Below are 17384 nucleotides of genomic sequence, written 5' to 3' on the forward strand. Positions count from 1 at the left end.
CTTGAGTGACTGTTGGCTCGGTGTGTCTCATAACATTTAAAATAGAATGTTGTGTAATATCACATGACACTAGTTTGTATTCAGTAAGTAGTTGTGTTTATCATTGAATTTATCATTTATGTCAGCCAACTGATCTATTATAGTTAAACACCTGATTATTACGTTTTACTACAGAGATTATTGAACAGTTCAGTTATTCTGTCCTAGTTTTATATTGTTGCTGCAAAAGTGCCATAAAACATCATGACGTCTTCAGTGGTCACTTCTCATTCAGCCTCTGCTGCTTCTTACTTTTCATTCCAGACACTTTGAGCTCATCTTATTGTCTCACATGAGGGAGGGAAGGAGTGGTGGGGGTGACAGATGGGTGTAGTCACTCACCCTCCCTCCAACCCTCCCACAAGCAGACGCTGGAGACGTGGTGTGGGTGTGTGGATGCATGCGTTTAGTGGATTTGCAAAGATCAAGTCAAAACCTTACAGCACACACACACACAGCGGGGGCACCGGGTTCGCTTCATATTCATCGTGACTGAAACTGTGGACAATTCATTCCACTGCAAACAACACGAGAGAGGCGGGAGGGGAGAAAGGAGTGAGACATGAATGAAAGGATGAAAGGAAGCAGCCGATGGATAGCGATGATGAAAAGATAGAGCCAGAAGTAACTGAAAATGAGTCCATGATAAACTGACATCGGTTTCTTCTATCAGAAATATGAAGCTACTTTTTCTTCTTTCCCCTTCTTTTTCCTTTTCTTTTTACATTTCAAGGACAGATGAGTTTTTATTTAAAATCCTCCTCAGACTTTCTTCATGTCTTCATCAGAATTTTGCTCATGGAGAAGAATATTGCACAAGAATTTCTACTTGAAAGTAGCTCAAAGATAGAATGAAAGTGGAGGTAATGAGGTAGCTGGTATCTGTAATTAGTCCTTATTTGGATTTTGCCATGTGGGGGCCCCACTGTGGGGGGAAAGAAGCTGTTGTAAAACCATGTTGTGTGTTATGTTATACTAAAGTATATAGTTAGCGAAATTCTTGTTCCAGACAGCAAATGCCTGCATTTCCTTTCGGCCAGGATGAGTTGATTAATGTAAAAATCAGTTTCAAGAAAAGATGCATGGAGCTTGAGTTTCTGCTGGGATAAACACTGCTTAGTGCAAACCAGTTTTCTGGGAAAACACGCTCCTCAATGGAAACTAAAGTGTGGATCTCAGCAGTACTAGATAAGTGTATGTTATCTGTGTGTGCATGTACATATTTATATCTTTGATGTGGAGCTGGAGAGGTAGACTGGGTGATGAAGAGTCTAAATAAGGATTGGGAATCACACAAAGACGTCTCCCTGTCAGCTGTTACAACTGTTTTTCTCTCTGTGTAATTACAGTGACATTAGGATTGTTGCTGTGAGAAGCAGTGAGCAGAAGATTCATTTACAGATGATAGATGAAGGTTCACATCTGCAGCTCAAGAGGGTTCGTTACGGGAAGTAACGTCCTCAGAGAACAGAACCGACAACAGTGGTGAGGGTAGGAGACGGAAAGGTCAGAAAGCAGAGGAGACACATGAGCAGTTTGTGTGTCGACAGTTTGCCCTTTGAGAGCAGCGTCATATTTGATGGATGTCCATTTCCTGTGTGTTTGTGTGTCCATGTATTACTCACATTGTGGGGACTTTTATTTCTTTAGGGACATACAAAATGTGAATCTTTAAATCTTATTGTTAGCCATGATAGATCTCACCTGAAGTTATTATTTAAATCCATGTTCTGGTGTTATAATGATTTCTAATATAAAACACACTATGTGCTTTTTATTCCAACTAGTGGGATCAACTGTGCTTCTTCAATTGGGATGTAAATGTTAAAGCGAAGTGTTTCTATAACTAAGAACATAGTGTGACTTGTCTTGACTGGAATAATTCATACAGACTTTCACTGTAACACATACATATGTTCATTTATTCAGCGAAGCATTTGACCAATCGAACATTTCTTCATGAACCGAGGCAGAGAGAACAAATCCCAACATTCATGAGGAGAAGCTGCTGGACTAGAAACATGGGAGCATATAAGACATTCATTTTTGGTGAGTTGAACCAACCAAGAGTCCTGTTTTTTCCATCCATTTAAAAACTATTTTTGTGTGTGAATCTGGTCTCAAACTGCATCAGTATCAAAACCAGTGACAGCTCTGACATTATTCTTTTACCTTGTTGAAATATCCCTGAATTTAATTGATAAAATTATTGTAATTCTTACCAGACAGTGAATCTTGATTCTCTTCACATCATCTAAAACAAATCATTAAGTCTCCTTAAATCATAAAAGCAAATTGCATCATTTGGATCCTTTAAACTCCCTGAAATTCCCTCATATCGGAATTAATCTTTGATTTTTCACAGAACGTCTTCTCGGATCATGAAAATCCCCCTGAATCTCCTTTAACTGCTCAAAGCAACCTTTAAATATACTTGGTATTTGGTATTTATACTTCAATACCAATGAATCACTGAAAGAAAGTCCTTGAAAGTCCCACAGAGAGAGAAACTTCCAGAAATTCAGTGTATCATTAAATGTTCTGGAATCATCTAAAAATAAACTTTGAATCTCACTGAATATCTTTGAATTATCTGCAACAACACAAAAATGCAGAGACATCTTGACAATTTCTCTGCTTCTTTTTGATCTGGTTCAGTAGATCAGTGGTTCCGCCCTTAAAGTCACCAGCCTGCCTGAATGACTACAGGCCAGTAGCACTCACTACAATCATCATGAAGTGCTTCGAGAGAGCGGTACTGGCCCATATCCAGAGCAGCATACTGGACACGCTGGACCCCTGCATTATGCCTGCCGTCCCAACAGGTCCGCCTTGGACGCCATCGCTGCTACCCTCTGTCACCTGGAAAATAAAGACTCCTACATCAGGATGCTCTTTATTGACTACAGCTCCACCTTTAACATGTTCATACCCCACAAACTCACCCACAAGCTTTCTACATTCGGACTGCACCCCATGCTCTGTGACTGGCTCCTGGACTTTCTGACTGGCAGATCCTTCATATCATGAAGTTTGCCAAAGGCACAACCATGATGGGTCTCATCAACAGAAATGTTGTAAATACAGTATACAGGGAGGAGGTGCAGCATCTTACAGCCTGATGTTGAGCCAACAACCTGTCTCTGACAAAACCCAGCACAGAGCGACCTCTCTCCGCTGATCATCAACAGATCCTCTGATGAGATCATCAAGGGCAATGAATTCCTTGTTGTTCACCTGGCGGAGATCCTCACCTGTTCACTCAACACCAGCTCCATCACCAAGAAAGCCCAGCAGCATCTCTACTTTCTGCAGAAGCTGAGGACAGCGCCCCCCCATCCTGACCACATTTTACAGAGAGCATCCTGAGCAGCTGCATCACTGTCTGGTTTTCTAACTACACCATTTCAAATCGCAAGACCCTGCAACGAATAGTGAGGACAGCGGAGCAGATCATCGGAGTCTCCCTACCCTCCATCACAAACATTTTCACCACAGGATACATCTGCAAGGCCAACAGCATTGTGGATGACCCCACAGATCCCTCTCACACTCTCAGACTGTGTAACAGTTTCTTCTCACAAGCCATCAGACTCTAGAACTTGCTGAAACTGGACTTGTACATATACATGTACACACACTCACCGACAACCGCAATCAAAATACACATGCACAATACACACACTCACCCGCAACCACAATCACATCATAACCTATGCAACCTATACTATTTGCATACATCTTGGCGTCTTTGTACACACCATGCTGCTAATCACTTTGTGTTTACAACCCCCCTTACTCTCTGTTAGTCTGTTTATTAGTCAGTGCTGCTCTCTGTTGTTGTGTAAGGTCTTTTTATGTGTACATTGTCTCCCAAGTGTTTTTTACTGTCTGTATTGTATTGTTTGTCTTTGCACTGTTTGCACTGTTTTATGTTGCCCCTTGTATTGTACCTAAGTCCAAGTAGCTCTCTGGTCTTGAAGGAACATCCTCTCATCTTGCTCTGTACTGCACCTGCTATATCTCTTTGACCGTTGACCTTGAAATCACATCTAAGCATTCCATGAATATCACTTTAAAACATCATATCATTGTATCTTGTTCAGTCATCCCAAAGATCCTTGAAATTTCTCCCTGAACTGTTCCCAAATACCATGGAACCACCTAGAAAAGCACTGAACTAAATCACTGAATCAAATCACTGAATCTTACTCAATCATCTAAAACTTTCTTTCAAACCCCCTGATTCTCCCTAAAATGTCTTGAAATCTTTTTTAATGGTGTCTGAATCAGAAATGTCTTGGACACGTCAGCCTGGAAACAGTCTCAGCTCGTCAGTGTGTGAAGTCCTTTCCTGGCAGAGGTCACTTTAAGTCTCTGCACAGATCCAATCAATCGTGACCAGACACAGCGGAGGGCAAACCTCCCAGGACGCCCACCTGAGCACACACATCTATGTGTGGATGTGACGGTGAGAGATGAAGCACTGTGAAGGTGTCTTTAAAGTAATCTACCACTTGGTCCCCGTGTGACGTCTGAAGGACACAAGAGTCTGCTGCTTCAGATGAAAAGCCCATTTTTGAGTCTGTACTGAAAAAAAAAATAAAAATCACTGTAATTACTGCAAACCAATTTAAGTGTAATGGAGGGAGGTTTATAATCAGCACACACAAACATACCCGAGGCCTTCTCAAGGCACACACAGCAAACAACAGTAACACACCAGCTCCTAATGAGTTGTTGTTTACCAAGTTGATTGCTTCGCTTTCTCTCATGTCGACACAAGAAAACACATAATCTGACTGTTCAAGGGCCGGACACATCACGGCCTGACGCACCGACGTCACAGGTTCAAATCTCAGTGTTAACTCTGATGAGATCTGTCTGCAATTAAACACCGCAGCAAAACAGATAAATGCGTTTAAACTGTGTAAGCTTTACTCAGAAAAGTATCCTTAAAGTATCCTTGAGACATTTAGGAAAACATATACTTCCTGAAATCTCAAATTTCCTTGAATCTTTTGGAAAACATCATTTTGAGTTGCTTGAGATTTTCTTAAAACCTCCCAAAATGTTATGAAAAAACGTTCAGTCTGGTAAATAATTTATGTTACAGCAACAACTAAGAGGGTTTTTAACTCCATTCATGTTCTGCTGTCAGACAGGTGGTTTACAAGAAACTCTTGTGTCAACATGCAGATACAGGCAATGTTCGAGGTGAAGAATTCAGTTCAATTAAATTTTATTTATATAGCGTCAATAACAATACAAATCGTCTCAAGACGCTTTACAAAACCCGGCCTGAAACCCCCAGAGCAAGCCTAAAGGTGATGGTGGCAAGGAAAAGCTCCCTTTTAACAGGAAGAAACCTCGAGCAGAACCCAGCTCATATGGAGGGACCCATCTGCCTAAGGCTGACTGGGTAGAGGCAGAAAAGAGAGAGAACAGCATAAAAATGAGATAAACATACATCTGTCATAGATATCTGACTAAAGCGTACATGTAGAATCTGATGATGATACAAATACAAGATATAGCTGATGATGTTACATGACAGTTTGAGACTGTAAGAGGAGTCATAGGCAGATTGAAGAAGTGTTCATTCAGGTGGGAGTGGATAATTGCAAGAGGCCATGAAGACTGGGCAGGTTGATGAGACCATGACAACAGATGTAGTATGGAGCTCTACAGGAAACACACAACTCCAGGCCAGATGTAGAAGTAAATCTGCCTGAAATGTCCTCATATCTCAACTATAGAAAAAACCTTAATAAGAAGAATCTTCCCAAGTCCACGACCTGAGCATACTAAACAGCTTTTTTTTGTATAGTAATGGTCTTCTTGCAATTCTTAAAACATTCTTAAAACGCTCTGAAATATGTTAAAAATTCCCCAAATAATATGACAATCCCTTCAAATCATCTGGACAATTCCTAAATCAATTTTGGTTGGTTTCCACTTTGAATGAACAGGAACAGATTTGAATACCCCATAGTTACTGCCAGATCTAAAAAAAATAATCTCTGAAATTGTTCAGAATAATCATCTAAAGCGTGTATAAATGTCTCAGAATTTCAGAAGAATCTCTTCGAATCACCTTAAAAAGTGGAATCATTCCACCTATTGAACATCTTAAAACCTGAGATAGTCAAAAACCTCCTTCAACCATTGAGGAGAAATCCCTAAATCACTCTGGCTTTATTGAGACAATCTCCTAAGATCTCATTAAATCACATGAAACATTCTTCATATGCCCTTATCCCTGAAGCAACAGAAACCCGTTGAATCTCCTTGAATCATCTGAAACACAAATCCTTGAATTGTATGAAACACACTTAAAACTTCATGTACATTCACAAATCTCTTTGAATCATCTCAAGTATTCATCACTTCACTTTGAATCGATTTGAACATCTCTGAATATTCCAGAATGAGCGTTAAATTCCCTTGATTCATCTGAAACAAGATTGTCGTGAATTGCTTGAAACAACCACCTGAACTCATCATTAAATCTCATTGAATCAGATGACAATGTATCAACAGATTAAAAACAAGCTGAAAACCCACACAATTATCATCTTGAATTGCATGAATCATCTTAAAACTTAAGTGTTTCTATATTCACAGATATCCTTGGATTGTTCCAAAAAATCTTGAATATACAGTCAATGACTTATCTGTGATTAATCCAACATATAAATCTCATTGAATCCTCTGAAAAATCTTAAAAATCTGATTAATTCAACTTAAATCTCCTTTAATCAGTTTAAAAACCATTAAATTCAGCTTGATTACATTGTAAAACTCATTTAAAGTCAGCTTGAACCAACTGAAAAAAAAACTAAAAGAAATGTCATTGAATCAGTTGGACATTGTTGACATTTAGATTCATCACCTGAAGAAAAACAAAAGAGACACATCCTTTAAAGTCGCTGAAATGATCTTAGAACTGTTATATTTATCTAAAACGCCCTTGAACCTCCAAGGATTAGTGCTGAAGTTCCTTGAATCACGTGGAAGAAAAAAAAACATATGTAATTGCACAGAAGACAAGTTTCTTTTGAACCACAGATCTAAGGACACACCTATAGGCCCGGTATACAACCACCAACCCCGCGCTCAGTGTGTAGCGTAGGCTCAAACTAAATTATACTTGGGCGCCAGACAGGAGAGTAAATTTATATTTTCAACCTGCCAAAATTTCTTAATCAATAAAGCCTGGTTAACTCAATAAATACCCATGCTACAAAAGGGATAAAAATAAACACTACCAGTTTCAATATAGTTCACTAAATTCAGGTTTAGATGTATTTAAATTATACAACTCATATACATAAAGACCATATCAATATATCATGTCATTAATTAAACCCAAACACATTTCCCTAAAAGGGTCATAAATCAAACAGAAATTTCCATCAATTCAAAATCAGGTCAAAATAACAACCAATTATAATAACAAGAAAATATGTCAAACAAAAAGGTCACTCTTCAACTTTCAAAAGAAAATCCAAAATGTCCATATATGAATTTGTGACTCGGATGTTTGAATGTCCTTTGTAAATGGAAACAGTCCAGTTCAGTTCAGTTCGGTTTTTGTGGGGAAAAATGAAGATATGTAAGTGATTTGGAGTGGTGTGCAAGGAGCAGGAATATAAGAAGCCAGGAGAGTTGAAAAGAAGACTTAACTTAAGGGAGGGTAACGTCCACCATGGGAAAACAAGTCAGTCCATAAAATCCTCCTCCATTGTAATACGACAGACTCCTGGTAATTCACCGGCAGCTTTCCTCCAAACAGTTTAGGTGTATCCAGCTAGTTTTGGGTTAATCTTTGTTTGTTTCTTTGAAATAAGTAATTAATTATTTTACTTTTAAACGTATTATTTCCAAAAACTGGATGTTCCCTTAGTTATCTTTTTGGTTCCTCTCACTTCTTTGTTCTCCTCCATGCAGCTTGCTTGTTTGAGAGGGAGATTTTTTTCTCAGGTGTGTCCCATTTATCTCCTTCCTCCACTTCACTTCCTGTCTAGGAAGAAAGGGACTGGGTACTCAGGTCTCCGCTATACTCTTCCCCCCCTTTGACAAGGCCACGTTTAGTGGGTACTCAGAATTTCAACTTCGCGGTAGACTATCAAACTAAGAAACCTAGGAACTCTTCCTCGTCTGAGCTTTCCTGGAAAATATCCATTAACTTCTGTTTTTCTAACCACTCTAAATCCTCAGCACTAGGGTAGAAAGGTTTAAGATTACAAATATGTACAGTTCTTACATCCTGACCTGTATCCTCCAAAACCACCTGGTAGTTTATGGGTCCAAGTTGCTGAACTACCCGGTAGGGACCTTTCCACTTTTTGGCAAGCTTTGCAGTGAATTTGTCCTTGGCATGCGACTGAGGAAAATTTCTAACCCATACTCTCTGTTTTGGTTTTAAATGGACAGTACGGCGGTTTTTGTTATAATTCCTTAGTTGCCTTCGTCTTGATGTCATTATATTTTCCTTTACGATTGTCTGAAATTGTTGCAGTTGATGGACAACATCATAAGCAGGTACATTAGGAGGGTAAATCTTCCCTTTCAGTACTTTGTCCATTGGGCTATTCAACTTCCTTCCAATTTGAAGTTCTGCAGGTGTTACACCGGTTGTTTCTTGTACAGCAGAATTGATGGCAAATCTGAACTCTGGAAGGTATTGATCCCATTTACCATGATTGTCATCCACATAAGAAGCCATCATGCACTTTAAGGTACGATTCACTCGCTCTGTCATATTAGTCTGTGGGTGATATGCAGTGGTGAGTTTGGGAGTCACTGTCCATTGCTGACAGAGTTCACGGAAAACTGAAGACACAAACTGAGGACCTCGATCAGATAAGATGTAATCAGGTACACCCCATCTGGTAAAAACTTCCTTCTTTAGAATTCGAGCTACCGTTTGTGCTGTGGCATTCCGTAAAGGGAAAGTTTCGACCCATCGGGTAAAGTAATCGACCACCACCAAGAGGTATTCGTGTCTTTCTGGACTTCTTGGTAGCGGACCCATAAGATCAATGCCTAGCATTTCATTAGGGGCAGTGACGATGGTTTGTTGAATTTTCCCAGCTGGTTTTTTATTATCTGCTTTTAAACTCTGGCAAACTACACATTTTTTGATGAAGTTTTTTACATCTGTCCACATTCCAGGCCAATATGCTACTTCATAAAGTCTCTTATAGGTTTTGAAAATACCACTGTGGCCACTTAAAGGGTTTTCATGATAGTTCTGGATTATCTCCTGAACCAAATTGTGTGGAATGTAAAGCCTATAGTGGAACTGATTTTCGGAGGTTTGTTTCTTGTGATAGACTTTATCTTCGAGAGCAACAAAATCCTGTGCAGTCTTTTTGTTTCCTTCGGCTAGTTCTTTCATGATTTTCTGCACATTTTTATCCTTCTGTTGTTCTTCCCAAATCCTGTCAAGAGATATTGGAATATTCTCATCTGTTTTTATAGAGTACAGGCAGCATTTTATCTGAGAGGGAATCCGTGAAAGGGCATCAGGAGCACAGTTTAATTTTCCTTTCCTGTATTCCACAATGAAGTCAAACCGTTGCAACCTTAGTGCCCATCGGATCAAGCGACTTGTAGTTTTTGTTGATGAAAGGACCCATTGTAGAGCAGAATGGTCTGTAATGACAGTAAAGAGTTTTGGTTCTAGAAAGTGCTGCCATTTCTCTAGTGCCCAAATGATTGCAAGGCACTCTTTTTCGGTTACTGAGTAATTTCGTTCAGCTCGGTTTAGGGTACGACTTGCATAAGCAAGGACCACTTCAAGTCCATCGGCTAGTCTCTGAGTTAACACAGCTCCTAGACCTGTGTCACTAGCATCAGTATAGACTAGGTATGGCAAGTCTGGGTTTGGATGACCTAATATAGGTGGAGAGGTTAGATGGGATTTAAGTTGGTCAAAAGCTTGCTGGCATGCCTGACTCCAGATAAAAGGTCTTCCTTTTTTCTTCAGATCATTCAGTGGTTCTGCAATTTTCGAGAAGTCTGGTACAAACTTATGGTACCAACCAGCAAGCCCCAAGAATCTCTGAACTTCTTTGAGATTCGTTGGTACTGGATAGGATCGAATTGCCTCAGCTTTATCAGGGTCAGCGCTAACCCCTTTACCTGAAACAATGTGTCCAAGAAATCTGATCTCCTGTAGGCAGAATTTAGACTTCTTGAGATTGATTGTCAGATTGGCTTTGCGAAGTCGTTCCATTACAGTACACAAATGTTCAAAATGTTGAGTCACAGATGATGAGTAGACAATTATGTCATCCAGATAGACGAGACAGACTTGTCCCCTCAGTCCATCCAGGACTTTCTCCATTAGCCTTTGGAAGGTGGCTGGGGCGTTCTTCAGACCAAAAGGCATGACATTAAATTGATACAATCCAGAATGGGTAACGAAGGCAGTTTTGGCTTTACTCTCAGGATCCACGGGTACTTGCCAGTATCCACTATTTAAGTCAATGGTTGAAAAAATGGTGGCTCCGGAAAGGGATTCCAGGATTTCGTTGATGTTTGGGAGAGGATAAGCATCTGTTTCAGTGACTGCATTGACTTTACGGAAGTCCACACAAAATCGATGGCCTCCATCTTTCTTTGGTGGGAGAACTACAGGAGATGCCCATGCAGAATGGGAAGACTCAACAACTCCAGAAGCAATCATCTCTCTTAATTGTTCTTCCACGATAGCCTGCTTACCAGGGGATATTCTGTAAGCTCTTTGTTTTATTGGTACACAGTTAGTTGTATAGATGGTGTGCTGTAAAACATCCGTTTTTCCTGGCTGATTGGTACAGACCTGTGGGTTAGACTCCAGTAACTGTCGTAATTGATCCTTTTCACCATTTTGTAGGTGAGCATCAGCCACGGCCATATTGATGTAATCTTTGACTTGCAGTCGCACAGGCTCTAACGACAGAATGGGGGGTGGGACGGAGCTTATCAGTGAAAGGTTCTGAATGGGTTGATTATTTGTCATTTGGGAAATAGTTTTGTCTTTATAATCTCTATTCCGAGAAAGGTGAGCACTGCCTGGTTGGAAGGGATAGCTAACAGAGGGCGTGGACTTAAAACTGTACACCATATCAGTCACACTGATTATCATTCCAACACTAGAAATGAAATTGAGGCCAAGAACTACACCATAGGCTAGAGCTTCTGACCCAAGTACAGCTACAGGTAGAGTGGACAATTTTCCTTGAAGATCTACTGAAAGGACAGCCCAGCCCATAGGGGTAGCTGCCTCACCATTAGCCAAATACAAAGGTCCTTCTACCCATGGTTGAAGGTCAGTCTTTGACCCTTTTAGTTCTACCCATAGATACTCATGAATGAGCGTGTAACTTGCTCCTGTATCAACTATGGCTTTTCCCTGCCATGTTCCTATAGAAATGGGTACAAGGAGCTGTTGGGGAACAGAGGTGGTATCAAGCGACTTGCATTCATTTTCTGAATTTATTTCCTTGGAATTTTTCTGCATCCGTTGGAATGTCTGTTGGGTAGGCTTTTTAGATCTCACAACTGAAACAGAACCATTGCCTTTTTGTTTTGGAGTCCTCTGAGTAGGTTTTTGCATTTGTTGCCGGAAAGGAGTATTGGGATTTTCAGGTGAACGGTAGTGTGGGCAAGAACCAGGAGGATGGTCTCCTTTACATCTCCAACACAAAACAGAAGGTTTGATTTTATCTGGTTGGACAGAGTTGAAGTTTCTTGGAAAGGGGTTAACATTTCTAACACTCATTCTCTGATTGTATTCAAGCTGTTGGTCATGGTCTTTTTCAAATTGATGACCAAGGCGCACTAAATCTTCAACAGTACCAACTCGGCCTCTAAGCTGACTAGCAAGGGAAGGTTTGATGTTTTTTAGAATCATTTTAACAATGCTAGCTTCTGTGAGAGAAGGTTTCCAGCGTTTACAGAGAGCTGTGTAGGAGAAGGCAAAGTCTCTAATGGTTTCATTCTCTTTTTGTCTTCTAATTCTGACACGTTCAGCTAACTCATCCTCGTAATCTTCTGAAAGGAAAGCTGTTAGGAAAACAGTTTCAAACTGACTCCAAGTAGTTACTTTCGATCGAGTTATCTCCCACCAATCACGAGCAGTACCGTGGAGGACAGTTCTGAAGGTGGCTAGAATATCAGTGTCAGATAAAGGATGTAAGGCAAGAAAGTCATGACATTTAGACAAATAATTGAGAGGGTCAGGATCATCATCAGGTGATCCATATGAAGGGAAAGTCAACCTGATATGATCACCTTTTATTACAGGAAGGGTTGCAACTGTAGTAGGGGATGGTTTGTCTGTACAAGCACTGGAGCCACTAGAACCTGAAAGCAATGGGGTAAATTTGGATTCTACCATAAATGATTCCACTTTTTTTTCTAGAAAAGAGGTTTTCTGTTCAAGGTTTTGTAAACTTTCTTTACTCTCTACCTCCACTTTGCCAATGTTTATGGTTAATTTGTTTATCTCAGCATTATTTTCTTCAGTTGATTTTGATAATGCGTTGACACTTTTTTGTGTATCTGCGTGAAAACATTTGAGCTCTTGCTGAATTTCCACTTGAAGTTGTTCAACCATAAAGCGAATTTCTGCCAAAAGGGAGGTTTCAGAATTTTTCTGTTCCTCTTCCACAATCATTTTGATTCCCTTCATCATCTTATCCACTTCCATTTCCATACTCTCTTTGTGGGATGTTATTATTGTAATCAGCTGACGATGATTTGCACTTATTTGAGCATCAAGATGTTTAAGTTGTTCATTTGAGGAATGGTGATTTCCTTTCACATTCTCGGTCAGCTCTTTAATAGCAAGACTTTGTTGTTCCATTACTTTATGCACTTGGTTCCAGTCCTCTTGAGTCTTTACTGCTATTTGGGTGAAGTCCCGGGCAGGAGTAGGGATTATTCCTGGAAGGTCACACTGAGACTGTGATATTGAATATGGAGAAGAAGCTGAGAGGTTTACGCCGTCTCTTTCAAAATTAGGTAAAAGATGCACATCCTCAGTTTCCCAAGCAAGGGATTGGTTAATAGTATGTGAACGGTCTACAGGAGGAAAGGATATAGGATGGCCAGAGACATCAGGTGTCCCTACTTGAGGCTGATGTGGAGACATGAAGTAAGTCTGTAAATGTGCACCAAAAGCACTTCTTGCAGCACCAAGGTTAACAGGGGTTTGAACATCAGGAGCTTCTATATCAAGAGAAACTGATGAGGTTTCTGAGGAAGGCTGATGTCCAGCCATAATGGGAGGGGTGGTATGATCTCTGAATGGAATATGTAATGTGAATGTCCTTTTATGTAAATTAGCACTAGCATTAGCAAAAGATATTCATCAAAATCAAAACGCTTAGCAATTTAAACACAATTGTAGTTGAAAGCAGTACAAAGCAGTACACACAACATTTGCAGAGTATATGCATAGAAAGTTCAAAAGGTAAATGCCATGGTGGGCCCCACGTTGGGCGCCATTTCTGTAGCGTAGGCTCAAACTAAATTATACTTGGGCGCCAGACAGGAGAGTAAATTTATATTTTCAACCTGCCAAAATTTCTTAATCAATAAAGCCTGGTTAACTCAATAAATACCCATGCTACAAAAGGGATAAAAATAAACACTACCAGTTTCAATATAGTTCACTAAATTCAGGTTTAGATGTATTTAAATTATACAACTCATATACATAAAGACCATATCAATATATCATGTCATTAATTAAACCCAAACACATTTCCCTAAAAGGGTCATAAATCAAACAGAAATTTCCATCAATTCAAAATCAGGTCAAAATAACAACCAATTATAATAACAAGAAAATATGTCAAACAAAAAGGTCACTCTTCAACTTTCAAAAGAAAATCCAAAATGTCCATATATGAATTTGTGACTCGGATGTTTGAATGTCCTTTGTAAATGGAAACAGTCCAGTTCAGTTCAGTTCGGTTTTTGTGGGGAAAAATGAAGATATGTAAGTGATTTGGAGTGGTGTGCAAGGAGCAGGAATATAAGAAGCCAGGAGAGTTGAAAAGAAGACTTAACTTAAGGGAGGGTAACGTCCACCATGGGAAAACAAGTCAGTCCATAAAATCCTCCTCCATTGTAATACGACAGACTCCTGGTAATTCACCGGCAGCTTTCCTCCAAACAGTTTAGGTGTATCCAGCTAGTTTTGGGTTAATCTTTGTTTGTTTCTTTGAAATAAGTAATTAATTATTTTACTTTTAAACGTATTATTTCCAAAAACTGGATGTTCCCTTAGTTATCTTTTTGGTTCCTCTCACTTCTTTGTTCTCCTCCATGCAGCTTGCTTGTTTGAGAGGGAGATTTTTTTCTCAGGTGTGTCCCATTTATCTCCTTCCTCCACTTCACTTCCTGTCTAGGAAGAAAGGGACTGGGTACTCAGGTCTCCGCTATAAGTGGACAACTGGTTCTACTGTCCACCACCTGAGCCATGAACTCTCAAACAAGTAGCAAATGAAAGAAAACATGAAACAGCATCACGAAAACCTTAAACTTGGCATAAATTTGAAAAAGAAAAGACCCCAGATCGATCTTGAACTGCAGTCTCTCAGGTGAAAGTCCTGAATTTGCTGAGAGCCTCCATGATTCTTCTGCAGATGGATAGTCCATTTACTTTAAGTATCAATAAATATGGGTGACTATTTCATGCAAGACTTTGATCGCTGAAAATATCCTTAAAATGTATAAAATTAATCCTTTAATCACCTGAAAAACAAACTTTAGAATTTGCCGTGAAGAATAATTTGAATGATTCTATTAGCCCCTGATTCATTTTCTGCTGACTGACTAATACATGCAGCTCTCAATAAAATTAGTCTTGTTGCTGTTTTGGACTTTTATTTGTTGATCAGTGGTTTTGGAGAGAGGAACAAAATCATCAAATGTCCTCTGAAGGTCGACCTACTTTTGATTCTTTATACTTTAAAAAAGTGAACGCAGGCCTTTCCCTCTGAAACAGCGTCACTGATTAAATATTCAGGTGTGTATTTACTGTGTCCAAACAGTAAGCCTGGCCTCAAACTGTCAGAGAATCAGCTCTAACTCGACCAGAGTGACGGGCAGAGCCATCGAAGGCAGACAGCCCCGGACACCATGATTGGCAGGGTGGCATTTGTCTGTGTGTGTGTTGAAGATCCAGCCAGGCAGGGGATAATCGTAGCAGCCAAAGCCAGCACATTGTCTGGTTTATTTCAGTCATTTTGTACATTTTTCTGACTTTTGTTTTAAGTTACTGATGCTATAATTACTGGAAGTGATATCATGATGGCGTTGAGTGTTTGGTGCAGACAACAGAGTGCAACGTTTACCTAATTTGTCTGTTCCAAACCAGCAAATTAAAATGCTCTGTGTCAAGACAGGTAGCTGGGATGGGAGTTTTAGGACCCAAATGCAGGACTTAAGAGCAGGAGTAGGCGAAAAAGGGTTTTTATTTAACAAAAAAGACAAAGTTAACCAAAAGCACTGCTGAGGCAGGGTATCCAAAAACCAAATCACTAACCAAAAAACTATGAAATAAAAACTAGAACAAAACATGGAATATCTGTGGCATGGATAGACGTGAAAAAACTATGGCATGAGACATGGCAGACAAACAGTATGACACAACCAGGAACAAAGGGGAAGGCAGGGCTATATATACACACGCGAGGAACAGAGGGGTGATGAGACACAGGTGAAGCAAATCAAGAAACCAGACAAGGTGAAACCAATGAGCTAATCAAAAGGAAAAAAAGACATGGAGTAACACAAACAGGAAATCCAGAACTTAACAAAATAAAACAGGAAACAGAACAGAAAAACTAAACCCTAACCATGACTATGAAAAACCAGGAACTTAAAATACAATAAACAGAAACCCAAGAAACTAAACAAACCATGACAGAAAACATGACAGACAGAAAACATGACACTCTGCAGTATTGTTGCAATTTTTGGCAAGTTCAAATTGTGTTTTGCCAGAAGTATTACATTACTTTTGTTACAATGTTAACTGGCAACAATTAGTACTAGTTATTTTATTTTGGAAAATAATACGGTAAAAATCTGAATAAGCTTACTGTGTCAAATTATCCTATTAAGTACTAGGGTGGTAAATCCAGAATAGCTCCAAAACAAATCAGGCCCATTTGCATGACCCTGGTCTCTATAGATAGGTAAGACCTCAGAGAATGGATTCTTGGTGTAACATTGTGGTTGTTACTATGTCTGATTAAGTTGTGATAAACTAAAGAATACATTTACATTTTCGTCTTGGCCTAAGTTAGATAGTAGAAAACACCCTGATAGCAAGGATATCATTTACAGAGAACAGAAAAATGTGTCCTTGTACCTGTTAAGAAATATTTCTTATCACCGGTCAACTCAGTCTGGGACCTTCTAAGCCAGTGTTTCCCCTCTGGATAATTTCACTTAGATCCTTAGGCAGGTAATCCACTAAAGGCCACCATATGTCCATGAAACTGTCGTCATTTCCTTTTAATTTGGCACTTAGTCTTTCCATAGGGAAATCTCTAAAAATTTCTTTGTACCACTGAGTTAGAGTGGGAGATTTCTCACTGATCCAATTAAATAATATAAATTTTCTGGCTAAAAATAAGAGTTTATTGAGTAATGTTGATCTTTTCACATCCATAACTATATTCAGAGGTGGCAACCCCAACAGAAACTGGCCTGGACCTTTACATATCCTATGTTTAAATGTTGCTGTCACTTCCTTAGATACACATGACCAGAACTTTGATATTCTTGGACAGCTCCAGAAGCAGTGTATACATGTCCCACTTGTTAAATCACATTTAAGGCACAATGGTGATCTATTAGGGTCAGTTTTGTTCATAACACGAGGTGTCCCGTGCTGTCTATGAAGTATTCTATATTGTATGTCTTTAAATTTATTGTTGAGAAACAGAGAGTGAGTGGTCCCAATACATTCCTTCCAAACATCTTCATCATATACGCTTTGAAGGTCCTCCTCCCATTGCTTAACAAGCCCATCAACATTGTGTTGGTTACAACACAATGTTGAAGGATGTTATAAAAGTATGTGATAAGACCTTTATTCAATGTAAAATGAATTATGAACTTATCAACTGGTCCCTTCAGTGCTTCTGTTTGAGTGGGCTTGACATTTGTGTTGATAAAGTGACGGACTTGAAGATAAGTGAAAAAGTCTTTTTGTGGAAGCCCACTGTGAAAAGGACATGAGGACATTGTTATCATCAAGAAAATCTCCAACCACTCTCAATCCCCTTTCCCGCCAAGAGCAGAATACAGCATTTTCAACACCGGGT

The sequence above is a fragment of the Chelon labrosus genome (genome assembly GCF_963514085.1).
Source record: "Chelon labrosus genome assembly, chromosome: 18".
Classification (NCBI taxonomy): Eukaryota; Metazoa; Chordata; class Actinopteri; order Mugiliformes; family Mugilidae; genus Chelon; species Chelon labrosus.